Consider the following 27,649-nt stretch of genomic DNA (forward strand, 5'->3'; position numbering starts at 1 on the left):
AGGTTTTGAAGTGACAGTGTATAGCTTTCTCCTTTAATTTATTTGATGCAAGTTGGTGATTAATTATCCTGCCCCTCCTTGCCTCCTGAAAGAAGGAATAAATAAATACTTACAGTAACACTATTATGTAGTGTGTACTATATTAGGTATCAATGAAATTATATAGTCATCCTAGAAGCAGAAATGATTGGAATTTTAATTATTTATTTTTAATTTTTTTAATGTTTATTTTTGAGAGAGAGAGAGAGCGCGCACCAATAGGGGACGGGCCGACAGGGAGGGAGACACAGAATCTGAAGCAGGGTCCAGGCGCCAAGCTGTCAGCACAGAGCCCAACATGGGGCTCCAACTCACAAACCATGAGATCGTGACCTGAGCCAAAGTTGGATGTTTAACTGACTGAGCCACCCAGGCACCCCTATAATTTTATTAATGATGTAGAGATAAAAGAGAAAAATCTCTTCAACTGCAACTAATTAAATGGAAAATCATTTTGATTACTGAGTCATGAGTTAAAGAGGACGTATCATAACCAGAACTGAACTAATTTAAACTTTGTTGCATATGTGACTCCTCAGATTTAAATTATTAAATAGATGAGACTGTAATTCAGTATGTGGTATTTTTTCAGGCTTTGAAATTTACTAGCTCTCTTAAATCCTCATTCCACTCAGGAAATCTTATTAATTTGTGTAAAGTTGAGTTATACACAAGTAACTACAGTTTCACTGTTTAAATCTCACAAGGCCTGTGGCATCTGGGGTTCTCATTGTTTTCCCAGCTGATTTAACTTCTAAAGATCTCGGGCTGTACAGAACTGGGTTCACTATAGGAGCACTGACCCCAAGCAGGAAACTCTCATCATATCCAGTTCGGCCATTAGGCAAAATAGAGCGTGCGTGCGTGTATGTGTGTGTCTATCTCCAAATCAACAAATCATTACCCCCAATTCATTGTTTTGCTTGTATTCGCCCCCCCTCATTCTTGTGTTATATTGTAAACCTAATTGAAATACCTTAATTAATGTTTGTAGAAACCTACAGGTTTAAGACAGCTGATCCACTACCACAGTTTATGTACATACAGTAAAGCAAAGTATATGAAATGATGACTCAGTAAAATTAAGCAAAAGTAAGAATTAAGAAAATTAAAAATGAATAAACCTTGTTTCTTTTATCATGATGTTTTTGTCCATTTTCTCTCTCCCCCATTATGCTTCAACAAATGAAGAAAAGTTCACAACTACAGCACAGGATAACAAATCCCCACCCGTTCTGATTGCAATGGACAAGTTTAAAACCGAAATGAGGAAACCCCTGCTGGCTAGCATGAAAGGAAATAATCAACAGATTAAAAGCATTGATGTGGCTAATTCTACTAAATCACTAGTTTTGCATTCTAACTACTTGCTTTTTTTAGTGTGGCCAACTGGTCATAAGAAAACACAGGTGACTTAACCTGGAAGAACCATGCCAACTATAAAACTAAGCAGGCTATTCATTCCCATGGTAATAACTCTTAAAACAGACACAGAAGCCAATTCAGAGATTCCATTTTCAAACCAGGCAGAGATTTGGGGGTATATGCATGTATATAATTTAATCAGTGTCCTGTACCAAACTAATAACAGTCCAAGAGATGAAGCTTACAGAAACTACAGCAGTGGCCCTTTTAATATTGACTCCTGATGCATGGTAAGGTAATCTGCTCCTCAGGCAAAGAACCACAGAGGATGTTACAAAAGCACCACGACAATAATCAGGAACATCCTCCCAGGGGCTGAGTCATTAATTGAATTTCAAAGGTCAGGCATGTCTCTTCAGGGCACCATATCTACTTTAGGAAAGCACGTACCTTTTTGGGTGAAAATTTAAGTCTGATAGTTCTGCTTTACGCGTTGAACACAAAAGAACATTACAAATCTAAGACTTTATACTTTCGTTACTGTTTTTTGTACTTAGTTCCTTTAACTGTTTCCCCAAGCTCTGCTTTTGAGCCCTTTGCTTTGCAGGTGGCTCTTCTAAGGGAACGCTGGTTTGTCCACATATACAGATTTATCAGAGTCCTCTTGCCCCAGATCTACAGGGCCTCTTACCAAACATAAAATGGGCCCCAGACTTACAGATCTGACGTAGACCTGGAAAGGTGCCACCCAGATATCCCTTCAAGGAATGATTCCTTGTTCCAGTTGCTTGCTGTACAGTCAGCAGACAGCCTTGAGCAATCAGCCCTTTGAGGGATTGCCTCAGGGGCAGTAAGCTACCAAGTCCAAGGTCATGCCCTTCCCAGGGAGGCCCACGACCAATGAGTGATCAAGGTGGGGGTACAGACATTTGGCCATTTCAGCCCAACGCAGGACAACTTTTAGGCCATTTTTGCTCCAAAACTCATGGTGATGTCAGCAGTCTGTCATTGGTCCTGCAATGTAACCTGACTCCCCGCCCCACTGCCTAATCATGCCATATCTAAGATTTTAAGTAAGCTTTACTGAAAATAGTCATTTCAGAGATACTATTTCCAGAAACAGTTAAAGCACAATATATCTTGATATCAAACTTTGGGAGCAAAATATTTAAGCCGGTAAAAATATGCTAAAAAACACAAAAACATAAAAAGACAAGCCACAGACTAGAATATTTGCAAATCATATTTCTTTTAACATTTCTTTCAAGGCAAGTGTACTGGTGACAAATTCCCAGTGCGGTGTTGTCCTTGTTTTGTCTCAGAAGGTCTTTCTGTCTCCATTTTTGAAGGATAATTTTCCTGGATACAGAATTCTAGACTGGTGGTTTGGATTTGGTTTTCCCATAACGTTTTTGTTTTGTTTTTAAAGTAGGCTTCACGCCCAGCATGGAGTGCAATGCGGGGCTTGAACTCACAACCCTGAGATCAAGACCTGAGCTGCGATCGAGTTAGATGCATCACCGACTGGGCCACCCACGCACTCCATGGTTTTCCCATAACTTTAAGTATTTCACTTTATATCCTTTTCTTGCTTACATGGTTTTTGAGAAGACCAGTGTGATTCCTCTAAAGGTGAATTACATCATGTTAGCCACTATTAAGAATAAAAGCACAGAGGTGCCTGGGTGGCTCAGTTGGTTAAACATCCAGCTTCAGCTCAGGTCATGATCTCCTGGTTCATGGGTTCAAGGCCTGCATTGGGCTCTGGGCTAATGGCACAGAGCCTGCTTCAGATCCTCTGTCTCCCTCTCTCTCTGCCTCTCTCTCTCTCTCTCTCAAAAATAAAAAAATAAAAAGAATAACAGCACAGCCTTTCCCTTTAGCATTTGATTCCATATTGCCAGTTTAATTTAATCAATGCATATTCCAAACACTGAGCTAGGTACTTGGAGATGATCAAAAAAATAGAGATTCAATAGGATACACTGGAACTAGGTTGTTCATGTCTACAGGGAGCCTAGAAACTCGGGGACTTTAAGACAGAACATTCTATTTTGTAAAGGAAACTATGAAGTTTTTGAGGGCAGAGACTTTATCTTCATTGTGGCCTAGTACTACTCAACCTTCTTTACATTTGCTTCCTGGTTTACTAAGGAGAATTATAAACTTGATAATGAGACACACTATAAATCTGTATCAGTCTTAGTTGGTCTCTGACTGTGGTGGACTCCACACCATATTCCCCATAGTGACCACATTCTCAAGTTATAATAGAGCACGCTCCTCCTTGCCTTCACCCCTCCTCAGAAAATAACTACGCTTCCCATATAACTACAAAAATACAGACAAACAGCATCACCTCCCTTATCTCCAGGTAAATAAGAGAGTCTTTTTTTAAGAAAATCTTTAATTGCACAAAAGGTCTATTAGACGTTAAGTATTGCTTCAAAAATGGATTCACAAATGACAAGTTTACATATGACATTTAAATATTCCATTTACTCATTTCAGAAATGCATCTCAGGCAGAAAGTTCAGTCAACAATATATCTTATGGTATCTTAAAAGCCTGTCTTTATATCATCTGGAAATAAATCCTTTTCGGATAGAATAATCTTGTTACCCCAATTTTTTGTTGATTTAATCAAATCCCCTGCACAGAATCTTTGTCATCTTGGAAATATTTATTCCCTTTTCAAAAGAGTTTTAAGAGTTAAATTAAGAATATAAAACTTTAAAACAAACTTTTCACCATTTTAAATGTTTCACACACTCAGGTCTTTCTCACCTCATGCAAACCTCACACCAAAGATTCAAAGAGCTAGGGTATTTTCCAAATAGAAACATCTTTTTTTTCTGGTATTCTTGCATAAAAAGATTTCACTGCATTTTATGTGTCAGTAATTTCAATCATCCCCAAACTGATAGCAAGAAGCCACCTGATGTGCAGTTACCTAATCCCGACATCTTGTATGCTCACACTCCAAAATGAAAGAAAATAAAGTGTGCCTGTATGCAGGCAAAAGAAAGCTTAATGGTTAATTGCTATATATGTCTGCTCTTTAAAATCTGATTTTGTAGCTGAATTTTTTCATCATATCCAAAAACAGAAACACATACTGAAAAAGGTAAAATTTTTAAGTGGTTAATACTTTTAGTGTATTGTTTCTGCAAAGGTAAACAGTTTAAATAACTGCTTACTTCCAAGGGCTAAGTCTGAAGTGAAACTGTGTATTTCCTAAAACTCTAGTGCTATTCTCAGAAACAGCTCATTAGCTACCAATTAACCCATTTCTGTAAGTCTTTAGTAATCTTACACATGCTGACCTACCTCTAGGCTTGGACCTTCTCATGGTAACGAAGACGAAGGGTGTATCAAAGAATCTGTATCTACACACAATTTCAACAGCAGACTTTTATCAATACTGCATTGTGTCTGGAGCTCACTGGTACAAACTCCTTTTGGGCTTCATCTCACAACCATGACAATGATGATAAATTGCAGGAAGAGGATGAATCAGCAATGACAATAACTACCTAAGCACAAATTTGTGCTCCATACTGTATTGGGCACTTTCTGTATGCTATCTCAACTCAATCCTTACAATTCTATGATGTCAGTAACACTATACCTACTTTACAACTATAAAATTTGAGGTTCAAGAGACTACATGTCCTAAATTTTACGAGTGTTGGATGGTGAAAGCTGTGAACAGGCTTTCCTCCTACAGCCTACACACACTAGATAAAAAGGCAATTGGTAAAACCCCTCTACAATTATGTTTCTTTAGACTGGTCAACTACTTTTTTGGGGGAAACCAAAGAAATGACTTTTAGGTGGAACTAAATAAGTCAGTTGTTTAGTAAGTCACAAACAACATTTCTTAAAAATACAAAAGAATATGACTGGCAATTGTATTAAGAGAGCACAAAAGTAGTTGCTAGATGACTCAGCCAAGCAATAAATTAGAGGTTAGAGCAAGAGAATTAAAACTGTTGAAACCGGATTGAAGATTAAAAGACAGGTGGCTGATGGCTGTGAGGGACCTTGAACACCGCCCCCTCAGTCACTCAACAAGGAACTGAGTAAGTACATTGTATGAGAAAAATTTAACATTTTCTTCTGGACTAAGACACAGAGAGAGTCAGCAACTGCAATGTTAGACAAAAGATAACCAAATCATCTAGCTACAGCAACAGCCACTGCACTAGAATCCATAATATCTGAAGACAGAGTGCAGGAAGACGGTTAATTTTACTACCATCTGACCGGTATTTCTCTCCCAAGATATAAGGAAATACTCTTAAAACATAGTTACTAGGAAGAAATAGCGTAACCACAATTGCTAAATAGTATCCTGGCACCTTTAAAAAGCTTCAGGATACAATTTGGGACACCCAGAATAAAAGGTTATGTGCAAATCCTAAGCCCAAAAAGAGATAAAGACATGACGTGTGCCGGGTGAGTTGAAGAAAAACAAGAGAAATAAAGGAAGTTAAGAAGACAAACAAAGCAAACAAATTTATGAAGCTAAAAGAAACACCCACTCAGTATTACTCAAGCAAGCCTCAGATCACCTATACCAGGGTATCCAGATGAATGGCTAAAACCCCAAGGAAGAGAAAAATCAGAACTAGATTTTTTTCCCCCACATCAAGAATGTAAAATACAGAATATAAAAATATTGAAAATAATGTGTACAGGTTTTTAATAGAAAATGCATTTAAATATTGAGATATAATTTGCATACCATAAAACTCACCCTTTTAAAGTGAACAATTCAGTACATCTGAACTATTACTAATAATACTTTGTTTCACACACATACACACAAAGAAAATGCATTTAGTAATCCCCAGATTAACAATTCCTTCAAATACATCCCAGTAAATAAAGAAATTTTTAATTCTAAAAATGCCAGTACTTTCAAAGCCACCCAAGCGGTTTTGTTTTCTTTCCTCTGCTGCTTCTTCCTCCTCTTACTTTCCCCTCTTCTTTTTGTGCTTGCCAGTTTTCTCAGAAATAATACAGAAGACTGCACGGTCTTCCCACCGTTCCGCTGCTAGTAGGCTACAGTAACATCCAAAAATTTCATACTCAAAAAGATTCTATGCATGTAACTGTTAAGACCCACTGAACTTACTGACAGTTGACAGTTTTAATACCTCTACCTAACATTTTTCTTAATGAAACACTTACATATCCATGATCTCACTTTATTTTCAAAACATGTAATCTGGAAGGTAAGCTGAGTCAACAGTCCCATCATCCCTCTTTTAAAAACAGGCAAACTGACACAAAGAAGTCAAGTAAGCAGGGCACCACACCAAGGGCCCCTGCAGCAGGACTGGGCACGAAGGCAGGGACAAGCCCTAGATTCAGCCCGGGACTCTCAGGCTCACACTCGGCACTTCATGTGTAACTGTAGTGTTTCTCAGAGTACATGCAAATGTCAAAATTTCCTGAGAAACAGCCGACAGCTTGAAAGACACTCATCTCTCTACAAGTGGACTCACCTCAAAAATGAAAATATGCTCCAATTCTCATTTTTCCACTTCAGTCCAACGAGAGCTGTGTTAAAGATGACCTGTACATAAAAATAAGTGAATACAAATTAAATTCCACTTTGAAGCACAGTATGAAAGCAGCAGTTGTTTTTGCGTAAAACAGGTATGTTCCCTTTTAAATTTTTTGTTCTCTTTATGTAGTGAAAAATTATATGAATGGAAAAGATAAAAAAGAAAGAAGTCATAAGGGATCAAATATTGGGATGGGCATATTAACACGCCCTCTGATTTAGTCCTGCATTGCAGTAACTCTGAGAAGTACTAACTTCCAAACAAACTACAATTCTAAGACTTATTACACTAGGATTTGAATGGACCAAATGCCTCAGAGGTACTTTATTTTGCAACTTTTAACATTTTCCTAGCAGTTTACAAACTATATGTAGATTAGGCATATTCAATTTTTTCCTATATATAGTTAGACCTATATATTCAGCTCAAGGTCTATAAACAAACATTTAAAATGCATACCCCAACATTGTAAGGGCATGTTATCAAATGACTTATATCTGTGTAACTGATAATATCGCTGATATTAATATCACTGATAATAACTGATATATAATAATATATATCTTCAGCAGGTACCTATCCATCAGATATTTAACAAATCCATATGTGTGAAAAAAAATTTTAAGTTAAATAATAAAACATGGGACGCCTGGGTGGCTCAGGCGGTTAGGTGTCTGACTTCGGCTCAAGTCATGACCTCACAGTCCTTGGGTTTGAGCCCCCTGTTAGGCTCTGTGCTGACAGCTCAGAGCCTGGAGCCTGCTTTAGATTCTGTGTCTCCCTCTCTCTGCACCTCCCCCGCTCACGCTCTGTCTCTTTCTTTCTCTCTCAAAAACAACTAAAAACATTTTTTAAGTTAAATAAGACAGAGAGTTCGTGCTGTAAATAAAAAACAATCAGTAATACCATATAACGTTCAAGAACTATAATAATTCAAGTATGGACCTTTTTTGACATGTGACTCTAAGAGCAATGAAAACGGACTTTGGAGTACAGGAGTTCGTACAGAAATCCCAACTCTGTATCAGCATGGAAACACTGAAGATCAGCACCTCATTCTTCCGTTCATATCCTAATATAATCTCACTTGCCTAGAGGCCACACATAAATGACAACCTCAGCAATGTCAAAGAGTAAATTAAAAAGTTACATGGCTAGTGAAATAGATGCCACAACATCTACGTGCTAAATTTCTGCATTTGACTCTGAGAAGATGCCCTGAAGCTCAGTTTAGATCTTTTAAAACCTTACTGTAGAAAAAGTTCTAATGAACTTGGTAGTCAAATCAATCCACAGCAGGGAGAAGCATTGATCAGAAGCATTAAATCTGAATTTGGGAAGCTAGGACTGCTAGAGGTTAACAGAAAGAAACAACAGCAGAAAGAAACTGGTAGATTGTAATGAGAGATTATGACACAATGGGAAGAAAAACTGTATAAGGCATCCTTAGAATATTTGACATAGAACCCATGCATACATTAATTTCAAGGATACACTATATTACGATCCAAATAAATAGTATGCATAGTAGTAAGTAACATTCTGTTTAAGAAGACTAAAAAGGACTTGATACTTAGAAGAAAAATTACCAACTTAACAGTTTAAAAATAAATAAAATTCTAATATTTACAGAATTATATATACAGAATTATAATATACTTCAGAATTAACTCTGAAGTATATAGCTAGGAAATGCACTTATTTTGAACTTGGAAAGCATATTATTAGGCAAACCTGATAAATGAAATGTTAATGTAGTTAAATGAGCAAATATTAGGGACTTAGGCCTCATAACTAAAACCAAGCACTATATTAGATAGTCTCTCCCCCCATAAGGTTCACAGTTCAGTAGAAAACACCACCATATATATAATTAAATTTTAATACTATTTAGATGTGTAACAGAGGTATAAGCAAGAGACATATAATATTTGGTTGTTTCTCTTTTTATGATGTTACCAACGTGCAACATTATTGCACACTGATGTGCAATGCCTAGACACTTTAATTCAGTAAGGGTCATAAGTGTGACTTCAAGAAGGCTGGAATATATAACATGGATGAGAAAAAAATATATCAAAAGTAAAACTATGACATGGGTTAAAGATAAGTATCAGAAATTCCCTCCCTCCTTTCCACTATAATAGCAAAGAAAACTATTGACAAGAGGATCAGTTAATATTTACTGAGAATTTATTGTGTTCTCAGCTATAAGGGCCTAACATGTATGAACACATTCAGTTCTCAACAACAACCCTATGAAGAAGGCTCTATTATTATCCTGTTTTAACATTAAGAAAATGGAGGCAGGCAAACTGTAAATAACTTGCCCAAAGTTACACCAGTAAGTAAAGAACCAAAATTAAAATACAGGAAATTTGGCTTCAGAATCCATGCTTTTCATCACTGCATACCTAAGAGTGTACTAAACGCGTAAAGATATACTCTCTTATAGAAGGTGTACTTCTCAAAGTACCACACATTGTTTGCTTTAAAAAGAGCTACTATCGGGGCACCTAGGTGGCTCAGTTACTTAAGCAACTGACTTTTGCTTTTGGCTCAAGATCTCAAGTCCGTGAGTTCAAGGCCCACATCAGGCTCTGTGCTGACAGAGCAGAGCCTGCTTGGGATTCTCTCTATCCCTCTCTCTCTCTCTGCTCCCTCCCCTGCTCACTCTAGCTCGTGCATGCTCTCTCTCTCTCAAAATAAATAATCATTTTTTAAAAACAGCTATAATCATTAACACTTTCATATTCCTTCAAAACCAATTTTCCATTTTTTCTAGTTTATCAATTCATGTTTAGGATTTGGTTCTATAACTATTCTATATTCTCCAGATGCTTTGCTTAAATATGTCAAAATTTCCCCAATGACTCCTACTATCAAAAATTCTGAAACTTACTAGGAATTTACCCAAAGGATACAGGAGTGCTGATTCATAGGGGCACATGTACCCCAACGTTTATAGCAGTGCTATCAACAACAGACAAATTATGGAAAGAGCCTAAATGCCCATCAACTGATGAATGGATAAAGAAGATGTGGTATATATATACAATGGAGTTGGCAATTACTACTTGGCAATGAGAAAGAATCTTACATTTGCAACAACATGGATGGAACTGGAGGGTATGATGCTAAGTGAAATAAGTCAGTCAGAGAAAGATATCATGTTTTCACTCATATGTGGAATTTGAGAAGCTGAACAGAAGACCATGGGGCAAGAGGAGGAGAAAAAGATAGTTTCAAACAGAGAGGGAGGCAAACCATAAGAGACTCTTAAATACAGAGAACAAACTGAGGGTTAATGGTGGGGCGAGGAGGAAAACAGGTGATGGGCATTGAGGAGGGTACTTGTTGGGATGAGCGCTGGATATTGTATATAAGCAATGAATCATGAGAATCTACTCCTGAAACCAAGAGCACACTGTAAACACTTTATGTTAGCTAACTTGGCAATAAATTGTATTTAAAAATAAAAATAAAAAATAAATCTTTTAAATTAAAAAAATAAAAATGAAAATTCGGAAAGGAATAAAGAATGAAGCATTTATCCAAACTCTTTCATATAAACTATACAATTAGCTAAACAAATAGTACATGAGGGGGAGTTTTTCTTTGTAGACTCATTCCAGATAATAAATCAATATAAAGCGGCAATTAAAATATCATCCTGTGCAACTCCTAATGAATTCAAGTATGGAGGCAAAACAGCTACTAGTATCAAAAAAAGAAAAACCACCACATATGTCTCCTAAGAAATACCATTCATATATTAGGAAGTGAGGAGGATGGGGAGAACAAAGGGAGGAAAAGAGAGAGAAGCGGAGGTGAGAGACAGGGAGAAAGGAAGGAAGGAAAGAAGGAAGGAAATCTGAAATTGATTAAGTCTCTAGACTCTACCACTTTATAAAAAACACACAGGAGATAAGGACATGTTAAACTATACCACCAAGACCCCATCAGCAATATGTAGCAAAGTACATATTAATAAGAATAAAGGACACCATTTGGACCCTGACTCAAACAAATGCAAAAAGAAGCCTTATGAAACCATTGGCAAATTGAACATTAATTATTTAGTAATATTTAGAATTAACTTTAAGTTTCAGGTACGATAATTAAATTATGGTTACTACACTTTAAAGTGTTTTTATCTTTTAGAATAACATACTGAAATATTCACAAATAAAATGGTATATCTGACACCTGCTTAGTTTCACACAGAAGAGAAAAAATGGAAATGGGGCCGATCAGTGAACCAAGATTAGCCCAAAGTTAGTAACTGCTGAAGCTCGATGATGGCTACCTAGGAGTTCATTATACTAGTTTGTCTACCTTGTATATTTGAAGGTTTCCAAAATACAATTTTTTTAAATAGGAGGTATACAGCACATTAAACAAATGGTACTTCAAATATTATAACAGAAGTACTTTTAAGAATTTAAAACTTCACTACATGTTTGTATGAGAAAAAAAATGTTTTAACAAAATAGTAACACTAATGTCTCAACTAGTAGGTATTTTTCTCAATTTTTAGCTAAAATGTTATGCTTTGTTTATAAGTAATGGTTGATCTCTTTATTAAGTACAGCTAGTACGCTGAAAACAGCTCAAACAGTTGAAAATGGAAAAGCAGTAACTTTAAAAACATAAATATAAGCAAACTGCCAGACGTTAGATTTTTTTACTTCCAAAGTTTTTTGTTCACTTTGTCTGGCACTAGAAAGACTCAGGTTGAGGTAGAAGGGTGCATAGAGTTTAGGTCAAATTCTTCAAGTTTGGATAACATATGTGTAATTTAAATTATTGTATGATGAATCCTGTTAAGTGAGAAACAGTTGTATTCAACACAAAAAGGTGAAAAGTACAAAGGCTTTGAAATTCAGTTTTTGTTCCATCACTTATTAGTTTCACATCATTTCAGGCAAGTTTTAGTGCCTTCATCTGCAAAATGAGAAAAATAATTTCTTCCACATAATGATGTGATACAGGGATTTGATTATACTATGATATAAATTATAAATACATATTCAATGTATTTTAATATTTTATATAAACTACAGAAGTGTGTGCACACACACACACAGTTTCCTAGCATTGTTCCATTAGATAGTGTTTCACAGTAGCTAATATTCCAATTGTCAACATCCAATCATTATTCTACCAGTTAACAGTATTGTTATGCTACCTGATATTACACTCACTTCTTCCCAAATGCCAACAATATTTCCCGTGGGCATAAATAATAATTTGGAAAACACATACACTGATGAACTAAGAAACCCCTTTATACACTGAAGCTATGGGTGTTCTTTATGAAATCAGCAGGCCAAGAATTTGCCTATAACTTCTATATACTTAAGTTGTATAGATTTTGGATAAATAATATTATTTGAAACGTTTAAAGGTAGGCTGCTTTCAGTTACACAGCCAAATCTTACTTACACTTGAAATATATTTGGTGTTTGAAGGATAAATCTACACTAAAAAATATCAAAGTAATCACTGGACTAATGCTCCTATAAGAAAATTCTTACCCTTGAAGATAAAGTATCAACAAGAATGGGCTTCCTTCCAACTCACTTGATGCCCTAGGGCATTTTGCATACACCTTAAAACACTTATCATGTTATATCAGTTATTTATTTACATACTGGTCCCACAGTTGGAATATAAGCTTCAAAAAGACAGAGAAAGACTTATTTTCCTTTTCTATCATCAGCATCTGCATAGTAGCGCCTGGCAGCAGCAGGTGCTTAGTAAATGTTTGCTGAATTCACATATAAGTATATGCACCTTCATTCTCTAAGGGCTTCCAGATCAAATCATTACATGCCCCTTTGTTAAGTACTCCATGAAGGGACTGAGCCTATCAAACCCGGGACTAGAACCTTAAGAGACTCCCATTGTACTCTTACCCTTACCCCTTATCCCCTAGAGGGCACATCTATTGCAGATCACTTGAATTCAACACAGACAATATTCCTGGGTTACTCTTCTAAGCCTAGCCTTCAATCTATAATACCAGCTAAGACTTACTGACAGCACTTTATGTGCAAGGTGCCACACTAAACACAGCATATACCTTTGCTCGTGTGTTCTTTACGATAGCCTGGGATTATTAGTATTACTCCCGTTTTACAGGTAAAGATGCTAAGGCTTAAAGAGGTTATGAAATATGTTCAAAGTTCCAAGGTCATAGAGCAGAGGCAGGATTTGAGCCAGGTCTGTCTGACCATGGCCCACATTCTTAATCACTGACTCTACTGAAAAGAAGACTACTAGTAAACAAAACTTTTCAAAAAAGACTCTGAAAGTCTCTTTCTTCTTACATTTTCTGACACATGGGGACCCTTCCATACAGTGAATACTAATCAACAGAAGCCACTCTAAGATGGCAACAGAGGATGGAAATCATGCTTAAAGAAAAAACAATCTGAGCAGTCTAGAAATCTTGTGAACAAGACTAGAAAATTTTTTTAAAAAAAGGAGAGATGCATAAAGGACTAGATCACTATTAATGACTAAATCTGTATAGAACTCAAAAGCTACAAAGCACATACAAATACACACACTAATTCACAAAGCTGCCCTGGAATGTTGGTGTCATATAGATTTGACGCTGAGACCTTCATTAGAACCAGCAGAGATAGTACAGGTTAACATAAGACTGTTTTTCCCAAGTTTAAATCTCAGCTTTGACAATTACTGCATAGCTTTAGGAAAGGTACTTATCAACCACGCTAAGCCTCAGTTTCCAGGGGTGTAAAATAGAAATAATGCCACCCTTATAGCAAAATGATGAGAAAAACAATTAATACATCATGTTGCTCAAAGCCATTAACTTAAGCACATGTATGTGGACTGGTAATGATAGGAAGAAGGTAATGCTATTTAAGGAAACAAAAAATGGTGCTTTAGAGGCCTGGATGTTCAAAAGCAGTAGCAGTAAAGAAACTAAAAACAATCAACAAGCTGTCCTCAGGCTTAGATTCCCAGGCAAAACTGGACTGCCTACAGAGGGGATCCTACCCAGAAAGGTGTATCTGAAAAAACTGTTCTTCGCCCGGGCAGGCTTCAAGGGCAAGTAACAAGAATGGGTAACAAATACTTTTTTTCTTTTAAGTCAGCTCTATGTATAATGTAGGGCTCAAATTCACGACCCAAGTTGGTGCATGCTGTACCAACTGAGCCAGCCAGGCACCCCAGTTAGGACATACTTTTTAAAGTGTAAAAACTACTGGGAAACTATTAACCACTTCCAACTAAGATTAACCTAACTGCTTTCCTGACAAAACCACATTGGGATCAATAACATTAATTCTTAATGACTAAGGGGAAGTTTTCACCTAGAGTGGAGCTGAGCAAGAATGGAAATAGCACTTATGACAAAAATTGCTGGCCTCTCACTGTTTCACCCTACGAGATACCCTGTGACACATTCCTCCGCCCCTTCCTTGGTCAATTAACCCTTCAAAAATTCTTACTAAATGCAAACACTGTTCTAGTTCCAAGGAATACAAGGACGAACCATGAACAGGAGAGTGCAATAGGACAGTAACAATAACAACAGCTAAGATCTGAGTGTTTGCCCTGTGCCAGGCTCTTCAGGTGCTTGACATATTTCATAACTTAATTCTCACAACAAGCCCACAAGGTAGGTAGTAATACTGTCCAATAAATGACAAAAAATGGAAACATGGAAATCTGTCATAACTTGCAAACTCATTCAGCAGTGAAGCTTAGATTCAAATCTAGGCAGGTAAGATAGAATGATAAATGTTGGACAAACAGGTTATGGGAACACCAAGGCCCCCGAAATGTAAGTAAACTGGTTAGTAATGAATAAAGTTAATAAGTATGCTTTAAAGTCTTAGAAATCTTTAGAAACACACAAAGAGAAGGTAAACAAAGACACGGGCCCCATCTTTAAAATTTTCATGGACCACGTAGATAACAGCTCAGGTTCACCACCACTTCGCAGAAACATCAACAAGCTGTTACCTTTGGTTTCACTCAAACAAAGAAGTTTAAAAATAATAAATGAAGAGTGACTAGGGAAATACATTGCCCAAACGAAACCAGTTAACTTTATTAAACTGAATTACAATCATGACCAAAAATGTGATCACATCATAAAATATCATAAAGCCGCTCCAGCAATGAATGGCTGAAAGGTAAGTCCCTTCTCTGTAACACTTAGGTTTTACATGGGGTTGCACCCCCAACTAATACTTTTATTGGAGAAGAAGCATCATACAGTTGGGCCAGTAAAGGTCTTCTTGAGGTGAGCTTGCCCACACCAGTTAACCAGTTAATTAACCAGACGTTTCATCAGTGACACATCTAATAGATAAGTTTCTCTTAAAGCAACAGTCTTAGGGAGACTTTCTGGAATTAAATTGCCTTCAGTTGTACCATGTGAAGAGATTAGTTCTATAATACATGCTATGCTACTAGTCAATCCTCATTATCTGCAAAGTATAATTTAACATTTGCAACATGAGTCCCATATTCTTGTCTGCCTAATAAAAAAACTCTCATTGCTTTCCTAATGGATTCAAAAATGAGCTTGATCTTCCTCACAAAACAAGTTTACTCTCCAAATTTACTAACTTATTTTAATACGTTTCCTTTTTCCTCATCACTCAGCCTGAAACTCTAGTTGTTACTGACTCCTCCAATTTTTTCATTCTGTATCACCTCACGCCAGGATTATCAAAATAAGCTTCACCAGTCTTCCTATTTCAAATAACTTCTCCTTCTAATCCTTTTTCTAAGACTGTGAAAGTTTTACTCTTAAAAAGCAATGCTTTCACTTTGCTACTCTCTGTCCCAGAACCAACAATGGTAACAGCATATAAGATCACATAATAGAAGCAACATTAGCTTAATAATTAAGAAGCCTTGGTTCCAGGCCCAATTTCTCCACTAACTAATTTGACTGATTCACTTTGGTTTCCTTACCTGGAAAACATGAGTCCTAGGCTAGAAGAGCACTGCAATCTTTAACTTGAAGAGCAACAAATCTCTTGTCCTGGAATTCATGGTCCACCATAATTGAGCTCATCAAACTCATCTACAACTATCCCCAGCATGTATTTTCCTACCCCCAGCTACTGTCTGCATACTCCTGAATTATGTCAGGCATGTTTGTACTATACTAATTCCTTTTTTTTTTTAATTTTAGAGAGTATAAGCAGCGAAAGAGGAGGGAGGGGGGGGGGAAAGAGAGAGACAGAGAGAGAGAGAGAGAGAGAGAGCGCTAAGCAGGCTCTACACTCAGCATGGAGCCTGATGGGGGCTCAATCCCATGACCCTGGGATCATGACCTGAGCTGAAATCAAGAGTTGGACCCTCAACCAACTGAGCCACCAAGTGCCCATAATTCCTTCTTCTAACATGACCTCACTCTTTTAGTAATCATCAGTAATATGTCCTTTTTCTTTCTAGAGACTCTATCCATTGTCTACATTTGGCCCCGTTAACTCTAAAATTTAACCTATGTATGTTGTGGCTCCAACATAAGGACTCAGTAGGTAATGAACTGATTTTATTTTGGTTCTCCTAAGTGCACAGTCTAATTTATCAATGCTCATCTGAACTGATTATCATATATAGCTAATGTAGTTAGTGAAAGTACTTAATCCTAGTACATTAACAAATTCACTTCCTGTTTGCAGGAAACTTATTTTTAAACATCAAACCATATTATTTTATGAGCAACAAGTTAGTTCTAATAATGTCAGTTCAGGAATTTTATAAGTTCAATTATTTTTTGTGAGCTGATCTGAGACCCCCAAGTTACCATCTTCAACACTGCATTGATAAGAAAGTGCCAGCTGAGGAAATGATCACTTGGGAGGAAGTCCAAACCTTTTCTCCCGTCCCCCCGTGGCCACTCAGCTTGCAGAAAGGAGAAATTAATGACTCAGAGACACCACATGGACCTGATTTTGACATACAACAGAACAAATACTCATTTACAAAAAAAATCAGTGCCCTATAACACAGTAAAAAGAGCAAAGAATGTGCTGTCAGAAAACCTGTACCAAACCCCACCACTTAGTAACTAATAGCCACAGGTTAAGTCTCATGACCTTGAATCCTGATTTCTCATCAGCAAAATGGGGATAATCATAACACCAGCCTTACCTACTACATAAGACCTCGGAGGCTCAAATAACATAATAATGTAAAAGTGTTCTGAAAACTGCAAAACATGCTTCACAATGCAAATTTGGATATTATGTAAGCAATATTCATAGTCAAATACTCACCAATTGTATTTATTATCAAATAAATGTACCTAGTAAGAAAACTAAAATGACTAGATAAGAATCATCCTTAATGATACCAATTTTCTAAGTCTGGGTTTTTAAACACCGTGCTTTTTGAACTAGGACACACAAAACTCTACACAAACAACTTCAGACAGTTAAGTGTATGAACGCCTTTTCTTAAAGATCTCTAGGGAGAAAACTTCTCATAGCTCTCTTGGTATTTTTCCCTCTGGAACTGAACAACTCAAAGTATAAAAAAGTAAGTTCTCATTTCTTTCATCTGACATAAAGAAAATAAAATATACCAAGTTGGTGTAAAATAGAAAAATTGGCTGTAAAAATTCTATTCTACAACAAGTTTCATGGCAGATAGAGACAAAATATCCAAGGTATAATGGATGTAAGCTTTTTCTCTTTCATCAAATTCCCTCCTTGCAGAGGTGGAAACATGCATTGCCTAAATAAAAGAAAAGAATGCAGATCAGTTCTTAAATTTCATAATGGAATACCAACCTTGACACCTGCCAACCTAGAATATAAAATATAAGGTCTCCTTTTCAACCTACACCACAGAACCTGAGCACTTTGTGCACTTGTCAAATGTTGATGTTAAACTCCCGACAAAAGCAAATATTAAGACAATTGGTACTAGAAAGAATTTAAGGCCCATTTAACCAAATTTCACAAGATCCATCCCTGAACTATATTACTTTCACACTGTTACCAAAATGTTTTTATTACTTGACTACTTAGAGTTATGCCTTAGACTCTCACTGAAGAGCAACGTAAGAAGCAAGTACTTACAAGAATGTTTTTATTCTGGCATCCAAACTGTCCAGTACGTTATTCAATACCTCTTTCAATGCACTGTCTTCCTATAGCAAGCACTCTCTCTGGGGCACTTCACTAACAATTCACACACTCCAATTTACTGAAATTCTGATTTGTTTGTCTATTATCTCCCCTGGACATTAAGTTTAACGTAGAAACGACATTTTATTCAACATGATTTCTCACACACTGAGGACAGTGAGTAGCACATAAAGGAGCTTAATAATCATGGATGTTATGAATAAATCATATATTTTATTTTCCCAGGACATATGTTCAGTCCTAAATAGAAAATAATCTTCTTAAAAAAAAAAAAAAAAAAGAAGCCACATCTTCCATTTATTTATCTTCTCCACTCTTCCTGGAACTTTCCTTGTGTATTAGCCAGGAATTAGTAAATATTTGAGGAGGAGGATGACAACAATTATGATAGTATTGGTGGAAAAATAAATTATCCTCCTCAAAACAAGGCAGAGCAATAATTGTGTTCATCATTAAAATCAAATACAAAATATTAACAGTTTTGTATCTTAAAATTATAGATGATTATTTTCTATTTTCTAAGTTTTCCAACATTAGTTGGGAGATTTTACTTGTGCTATTATACATCAGTATGCCTAAAAAGAATCAGCTCCCACAGTAAACAAAATCTAAAGTGGCTACAGTAATTCATCTAAGAAAAATTAATCACTTGCCACAGAATATTTACATTTTAAAACCTCAAGCTTCCAGGCTTTTGCCCCCTAAGTCCATGATTTCAGATGATAACGTTCCTCGGTTCCCTCCTGCTGAGGACGACTGCCTGGAGAATTGGACTCTTTCTGAACCTGCCGGGTGCTTGGATGAAGATAGAGAGCAGGGAGCCAACAGTGACAGTGATCTCGTACCCTGTAGAGGACACACCTGTCATTCTGGTGCTCGGTGTGCTCTTGCCATGGCCCTGCCCTAATTCCAGCTCCGGTTTTAAGTCATACCTGGTGGAAGCAATTCCTCTTGATTAGCAAGCCTAGCTCTATGCTCTATCCTATGGTGGACAAACATGCACAAAAGGAAAAGAAAAGAAAAGAAAAGAAAAGAAAAGAAAAGAAAAGAAAAGAAAAGAGAAGAGAAGAGAAGAGAAGAGAAGAGAAGAGAAGAGAAGAGAAGAGAAGAGAAGAGAAGAGAAGAGAAGAGAAGAGAAGAGAAGAGAAGAGAAAAGAAAAGAAAAAGAAAAAGAGAAAAAAATTCTCAAAGTTATACATGAAGCTGATGTTTATCCCAATCAGGGACGATTTGATCCCATAAGCAGTACAAGCACTCTCTGAAGGTAAAACATTGAGAAGAAATTCCTTTAAGTGTAACATCTATCAAGATAACCTGTCCTCTTTAATAGAATCATTCAATTTGTCCTCTGGATAGGTTTCACTTTCCCACAGTAGTATAGTATTTGGAAACTATACATCCTTATGGCTTAAAATGGTCCACACCAGAGTGCAGAGATAAAGGTGGATGAAGATGTGAGTCTGACACGTAGAAGCACTCACTTCAGAGCCCAGATTCAAGGAGCCTAAAGCAGTGAATACTTGCTTAACACCATTGAATGCCAAAATAGACCAGCAAGAATGAAAACAGTGGATGCCTTTCATCTCCTAGTTGAATACTTGAAAGCAGAGCTGTTATTCACATGATATTAAAAAGAAATATATTTCTGGAATTGGTGTGTATAAAAGTGTTGACTAGCCAAAAAGCAAATTTTTAAAAGCACATTTTAGAAGCATATCTACCTATTTATATATTGGACTTAAATTAACTCAAAAAGGAAGATCTTATATAAAAATAGCCCTTCTTTTCCTCAGAATCAAAAGAATTCTCTTTCTGAATGCTTTAGTGTAAATAAGAGTATACTTAAAGAACAAAATTCTTATTACATTAGGCAGCAGATGGAGATAATAAGATCCACACCTCTGCTTCCTTTCTTATCATGAGACCCAAATCCTTGGCATGACATTTGAGATTCTGCATTATCGATTTCAGAATGCTAGTGTCAATTCCAGTGATCCCAATACTTATTCATTCAACCAAAATATGTACAGCTCTAGCAGTAAACAAGGCTGAAGTCGATCCCCGTCCCTAAAAGTTCACACTGAAGAGCCCTCCAGGCAAACCAGTCAATTCAGTGTATCCCCCAAACAATCATTCAGCAAATATTTACTGGATAGGTTAAATGCTGGGCTTATACAGAGACAGAGCAGTAAACAACGGGTAAGATTTCTTTCCTTTACAAAGTTCACAACGTTATGAATGAAGACATGTACTGGTCCTTTCGTACTTTTCTTCTCTGTTCATGTCAATTTCCCCCTCTCCTCTGTACACCTAGACATCCCCCCTTCTCCTTAGTACCAGTCCTACCGAATTCCATTTACACCATAGTTCAGATAACATGTTAGCTGGACTGCTAGTGAAGAAACTGGGACTCAAGCAAGACTTAAATCTGGAGGGTGTGTGGGTATGGGAGGGTTGGGGTGGGTGGGGGTGGTCAGCTCAAGTTAAGAAACCAAAGAGAATTAAGAGATTCTGGGCAGGTTTTTAAGGCCAAGACAAGTAGTCAATATAGGAAATCTGTGACTAGGCCTGGGGTAGTCACCATACAAGCAAGACGGAAACCCAGTTATCAGGCTGATGCACAAAGTTAACACAAAGAACCAACAGTAACATTATTTGATATCAAATAAGAAGCTAATGAGTCGGGGTTCTTAAAATTCTCCAAAGGACAGAGCTGGCCCCTCAGGACTGGGTACAGCCTTTAAGGAGAAGTCATATACTCTCAGCAATGAAATGAAAAGGAATGTATCTTTGCAAACCATATATCTGATGAGAGGTTAATGTTCAAAACATATACAGAACACACACAACTCAATAGCAAAAAATAATCAGATTTTTAAAATGAGCAAGGGACCTGAATAGATATTTTTCCCACAAGGACACATAAATGGCAAACAAATACACAAAAGATGCTTAACATCATTCATTATCAAGGAAATGCAAATCAAAACCACAACGTGGTATCACCTCACACCTGTTAGGATGGCTATCATCAACAAGAGATAACAAGTGTTGGCAAATGTGCAGAGAAAAGAGAGCTCTTATTCACTGTTGGTGGGAATGCAAACTGGTAGAGCCATTATGGAAAACAGTAGAGACTGCTCAAAAAATAAAAATGGAACTACCATGCAATCTAGCAATCACATGCCGGAAACAATCTCTTCTGGGTGTATATACAAAGGAAATAAAAGCAGTACCTCAAAGAGATACACCCCCATTTTCACTGTAGCATTCTTCACAATAGCCAAGATATAGAAACAACCTAAGTGTCCATCAAGGGATGAATGCATAAGGAAAAAATGTGATATATATATATACACATAGGAATATTACTCAGCCAATGGAAAGAAGGAAATCTTGCCATTTAAGACAACATGAATGAACTTAGAGGACATTATTCCAAGCGAAATAAGTCAGAGCAAGACAAATATTGTATAATCTCACTTATATGTGAAATCTGAAAAAAGACAAACTCACAGATCAGCAAGTAGAATGGTGGTTGCCAGGGGCTTGGGGGATAGAAGATAGAGGGGAGATGATAGTCAAAAGATATAAGCTTCCAGCTATAAGATGAATAAATTCTGGGGATCCAATGTACAGCATGAAGACTAGAGTTAATAATATTGTTTTGTATTGTTGAAATTTGTTGAGAGTAGATTTTAAGTGTTCTCACCACACCAAAAAAAAAAAAAAAAAGGTTGACTATGTGAGGTGATGGATGTGTTAATTAACTTCATTGTAGTAATCACTTCACAAGGTATACGTATATCAAACCATCACATTGTACACTTTAAATACAGACAATGTTTACTTATCAATTATCCCTCAATAAAACTTAGGGGGGTAAAGAAATTTAGGGGCTCAAAGTCAAAATTATTATTACATTGAGGCCTCAGATTCCCGAAGAAAATTAAAAAAAAAAAATCTCCAATTATAAATTCTAGATTACCAATTGGCATGATGTGCCTTCCCTTTCCTGGTAAATTAGTCAGTAAATAGAGGATATTAGACCTGAGAAATTATACTTCAACAGTGAAGATGTTAATAGTGATGTTAGCTGTGATAAAATAGTAGAAAAGTTAAATTGTAGTATGTCTCTTTACATTTATTGATCAACTACAGTCTTTTTGTTTTCTGTTTATTTAGAGAGAGAGAGAGAGAGAGAGAGAGAAAGAGAGAGGGAGGGAGGGAGGGAGAAGAGGGGCAGAGAGAGAGAAGCCCAAGTAGGCTTCGCACTATCAGCTCAGAGCCCAACCTGGGGCTCGAACTCACGAACCGTGAGATCATGACCTGAGCCAAGATCAAGAGTCGGACACTTAATGGACTGAGCCACAAAGGCACCCCTGATCACCTATAATCTTTAAAAATACTTTTGAATCTATCTTATTTCGTTTCATAAAATCCCATAGGAAGGCAAGGCAATCATTACTTTTATAATGACATTGGCAATATTAGTAGCATTTCAGTGACATTATGGCAGCAAAAGCATTTGTAGGATAACGGCCATTTATTTATAGCACTGTATCTTACAGAAATGTGCTTCAGGCTGTAACTGGATCCTTAAGAAATCAGGATATTTCCTACAGCTGCAAATCCAGTGGTAAATAAGAGACCCCAGTGTTGGCTAGCAGGAATAAGTGTTCTCTCCCCAAACCTACCAAAGTAATTCAGCTTTGTTTAAAAACAAAAGTGTGTCCAGAAATATCATCAATAAAGTTCCTGGGCTTTCTCTGTTACTTTCAAGAAGATTTTTTAATTAAATAAAAAGTAATTGTAAAAATGCTATTAGTAATGCATCATCATCGCAGAAAGCAAAGCTAGTGTTAAAATGGAAGACCTATGCAGATGAAGTTCTGCAAAACAACCAGGACTTTGTTTTTCAGAATTCTCTCTTGATTTCTTCATATACCTCCAACTACATTTCAGACTTAAAAACAAATCATAACAGCCATACATTATTATCAATAGATAACAGCTATCTATTATCATTGTTCAAATAAGGCATCCTGAATATTATACAATAATCCAGGCACAAAAGCCTAAGTACCTTCAGAGGCAGCAGATATATGTCCACGTGAGGGAAACCTGGGATGTTCATTTCTGACTTACATATGTCAGAGAGTGACTGAAGGATAAAAGGTATTAAAAACGACTGCAAACCTCGGTACAAGTATTTCTAGTGATCAAAATAACTTTTTATAGCACATGAACTACACTAGTTCAATAATTCACATCTTCACACTTCCTCTCCTACGCTCAATCCCTAAGTTCTTTTAATACTTTAAACAGCCTCGTGTTAAACGGATTTCATTCTTGAATTCTGGCAAGCAATTTGAAGCTTTCACACTACTAATAAAGTCATATTGATAGTACTATAGTTACAAATTTAAACAAAATTATGTAAATATCAAGTAACAGTGAGGGCAATTACTGTTTCCACAGGGTAAGTCCTGCAAAGGGACAGCTGGACATTTTATCTTAGACATGAGTGGGTTGGGGAAAGGCGAGAGCCAATGGGTCACCCACCAGGTTGCCATCTGGCTTGGAACCAAGCAGAACAATCAAGCCTGGCAAAAGAAGTCACTGTGTTGTGCCTCCAACTGGGCATTAGCTTTATCCCAATGGCCACTGTTAGGAGGCACAGTTTCATGCCATTCTTCTAGTGTATGAATTCTTCCCCTGTGCCAGGCGGATGAGGGGAAGATTCTGTCACAGTTGGTGTTGGCCTGACCTCAATTAAGATACTTGTCCCATTTGGGGGCGGGGGGGGGGGGTGGAGTGTAAATGGCTCCTGTTCTATAAACTCCCAAAGAGTCCAGAACCCAAACCAAAACAGGCAAATGGAAGGAAAGGATGGAATTGGCAGAGGTCATGAGCTTGGCAGGAAAGGGAAAGCAGAAATGGAAATCCTGGATCTCTTCACACCACACCATTATAAATCTGAAATACAGGGGAAAAAACAGAAGGATGAGTCACATAATAAGATATTCCTGTTTTATTTAGTAGCTCATCTGAGGATATAGTAGTTGACATGGCTGAATAGTAAATGGGGAATAAGTGAATAGGTATTCAGCTTTAGATCCTGGGTGAACAGAGTAACAGTCATGTATGCTAACACAGATAAAGACATCCAAATAACTCTCAAACGTTTTCCGTAACTGGATATGATAACTCTTGTCCCTGAACACCCAACTCCATGTATTTCAAGCAAACTATCCATAAGATTTAGCTAAAAATGTAAACAAAATACATGAAACAACCACACACCCCCCAAAAAAATCTCTATGAGCAACAATATTAGCTTTACTTTTTCCCCATGTGTTAGAGACAGGGATACAGACTGGCTCAGCAACGTGTAATGTGATGTTGTGATGTGAAGAGGCCAGGGCAATCATTAGGCTCCCTGGGAATTCCTGCCACTTACCCTCTTCTCCCTCTTTCCCTCTGAAGGAAAGGAATGCTCTCCCTCTAACGCCTAAGTCCTTGAGACCACAGTTCCTCACCCTTACTACCCTCTCCACCAAAATACCTCACTGGCCTGATGTGCACATACCCAGAAATGGTATGTCTGAGGTCAAGTGTGCTTGATCCTACTGGCTAAAGATGTCAGGAGAGTGGGGCACCTGGGTGGCTCAGTCAGTTAGTTAAGTGTCCAACTCTTGGCATCGGCTCAGGCCACAATCTCACCTTTCTTGGAAACGAGGCCTGCATCAGACTCCATTCGAATAGTTGTTTTTGGATGACATTTACCAAAGGTCCACGTAGAGGGCATGACTCACATGTAGGCACACTTTTGGAGACTTTCAAAGTTTGTCAGCCAATGCTTTCTGTCTTGAGATTGTGGAAAACCAGCCCTTTCTCCAGACACTTGAAAGTATTCATCTTGCAACCACCTGAAGCAGTGATGTCTCATTCTATAGGTTTCCCACTCAGCAAATCCTTAAACTAGTTTCTGTTTCTTAAGCACCCAAGCTCACAGCTCTGCTTCAAAATTTAACAGGCTTACTCTCTCCTCTCCTCCTTTCCTGTCTGCCAACATTCACACCTACCCTAACGATCTCTTTCTATCCCTCCATTGACTCTTCACTCCTCAGTTTTGCTCCATTTCTTAAATAATCCTGTATTCTTGCACATTTATCTCACCATCCCAGAGGCCTTCCTATCATCACATGCCTTAGCATTTTCCACTTTCCAGAACTCATTTATATTTTGATTGCTCTTTCCCCAGCTAACTACCATTACTCACATATTTTATATGATTCCGAGGGAGCTCCAATCACATTTCCCCTCTGTCTAAAGGTACACCATTTTACTTAGCAAGAGTTGTACTCTGATACTCTTCTCTAAGTAGTTGATTGATCCATTCACTCTGTCCTGGAATTTTTCCTGTAACCAAAGTTACATGGAAGAAAATGTTGCTAAATATTCAGTCTGAGAGCAAGTAACAAATGAAACTGTATAGTCCACAGAGGAATTAAATATCATGAACTTAATAACATTAGCAGAGTTGTCTAAACAACAGAGTTTCACCAAAAAGAGACAACAATGAAGTACTCTAAGTAGACCCATTATGATACACTAAAATGATTAAAGCAATAAATAGCAGAAATCAATCCTAATTGCAGGGCTTAAAGGAGTGTTTTTAGAATGAGGAAATCCCAACATCCCAAATTCACAATAGGAACTTGCTGAAAAAGTTTTAAAATTTTTACTGTGTTTTCATAACACAGATAGGGATGAAGTCATTCTTTGGGGAAAGTTTAACACCATTTCAAGAACCACATGTACAACTGTTTGGATTATACAATACATAATGTGGCATATTTAGTACTTTTTTCACATTACTAATCTATCAGAAACCCAGTTATGATTCCAGGATTTTATAGTGTGGGATTTATTCCTTCTTATTTGTATTGTATGTCTTACCAAGAACTGTAAATAGAATTCAGAACAGATAAATCTGTAAATTTACCATTTTCAAACCAAATCAAACAAAAAGTGGTTCTATCATTCTTATATCCCAGAACAAAATAAACAAACAACTATAAGAAGATGATGGTCCTTATTGACAGAACTTTTAAATCCCCACAGAGACCATTTATTATGTATTCTATTCATAATCAAGTAACAGAGGGTGTGAAGCATGGTTTATCTGTACAGAACTCCCTCAACAACTATTTGGGCCCTATGTTTGATGCTACCAAGGTTCCTTAAAGCACTGTACCCCATATCTTTAAAATATTATTCAATGGGGGTGCCGGGTGGTGTAGTCAGTTGAGTGTCCAACTCTTGATTTCAGCGTGGGTCATGATCTCATGATTTGAGTTCAAGCCCCGCATTGGTCTCTGCACTAACAGTGTGGAGCCTGCTTGAGATTCTCTCTCTCTGCCCCTCCCCTGCTCATGCTGTCTCTCTCTCTCTCAAGATAAATAAATAAACTTTAAATAAATAAATAAATATCACACAACAGTATCCTTACAGTCTTTAATTCATAAACATTACTATTCGCTAAGTATTTAATAATAAGAAATTTGGGCCATGATAGATTTGTATTTTAAAACACATACATTTCTATATTTAGAAAAAGATACATCAAAACTCACAGAACTTCTAATATAAAAGTGCACTTAAAAAAATCTGTTTTTAATTTCAAACCTGCCTGATAAAAGTATAATTCAGGCAGCACCAATGACCAGTCTTAAATTCCAGTATACAGTTACCATAATGACATCATTTTACTCTCTTGGAAAATAAAATATCTTAGTTGAATCATCTTGGAACACAAATGTACCACTCGGTCAATCCTTGTGAATTCCAGTCATGTTAGTTTTCATCCATAAGCTCCAAGGCTATAAAATCAAATCTCTTGTATTTCTATGTCCCTAGTTTCAAGGCAGTATCTCCAATGGAAACCTAACAATATTTATTAAATCAGGGTGCAAAAATGACAAGAGTAAAATGATTTCTAAGATTGTTTCCATTTTTAAATCCACTCAAAACAACAGCAGAGAGTGAAATGTTGACACAGAACTTGATGGAAGCTTATATTATTCGCAAAGTTACACTTCCCTCACGTTGCTTATTAATTGCAAAAGGAAAAAGGTATTTATGATGGAGAGAGATGATGGGTACCACCTTAACCAAGTGATCAAACATCACCAGTTAAGTCACACTGACATCACATTCCTCCTGATGTGATGCAATAGGAAATTCACACCATCACTAATGTAGCACCCTTGCTAAATTGTTTAATCTGTGTATGAGCTATTTACTGCTAATTTCACAGCTCAGAATTACTGTGAAAATTCCTCAAAACTTAGCAACTTGAAAAAATAACAATAATCTATGAGCTTTCTCTGTTTCTGTGCATCAGGAATTCAGACAGACCCCAGCTGGGACTGCATGTCTCTACTGTACTACATCTAAGACGTCAACTAGAAGAACTGAATCATCTGAAGGCCCATTCAC

General features: G+C 37.0%; 1 protein-coding gene across 3 annotated transcripts in view; it reads right to left on the minus strand.

Annotated features, from left to right (window-relative positions):
* The window catches only part of EPS8 (epidermal growth factor receptor pathway substrate 8), a 193,485-nt gene that overhangs the window by 123,405 nt on the left and 42,431 nt on the right, over positions 1-27,649 (minus strand). For all 3 annotated transcript variants that reach the window (XM_023256800.2, XM_023256799.2, XM_045061439.1), the window contains exon 2: positions 6,921-6,991. The gene's annotated coding sequence lies outside the window, so the exon portion shown is untranslated. The remainder of the gene's footprint in view (positions 1-6,920; positions 6,992-27,649) is intronic.

The sequence above is a fragment of the Felis catus genome, chromosome B4, assembly GCF_018350175.1.
Source record: "Felis catus isolate Fca126 chromosome B4, F.catus_Fca126_mat1.0, whole genome shotgun sequence".
NCBI lineage: Eukaryota > Metazoa > Chordata > Mammalia > Carnivora > Felidae > Felis > Felis catus.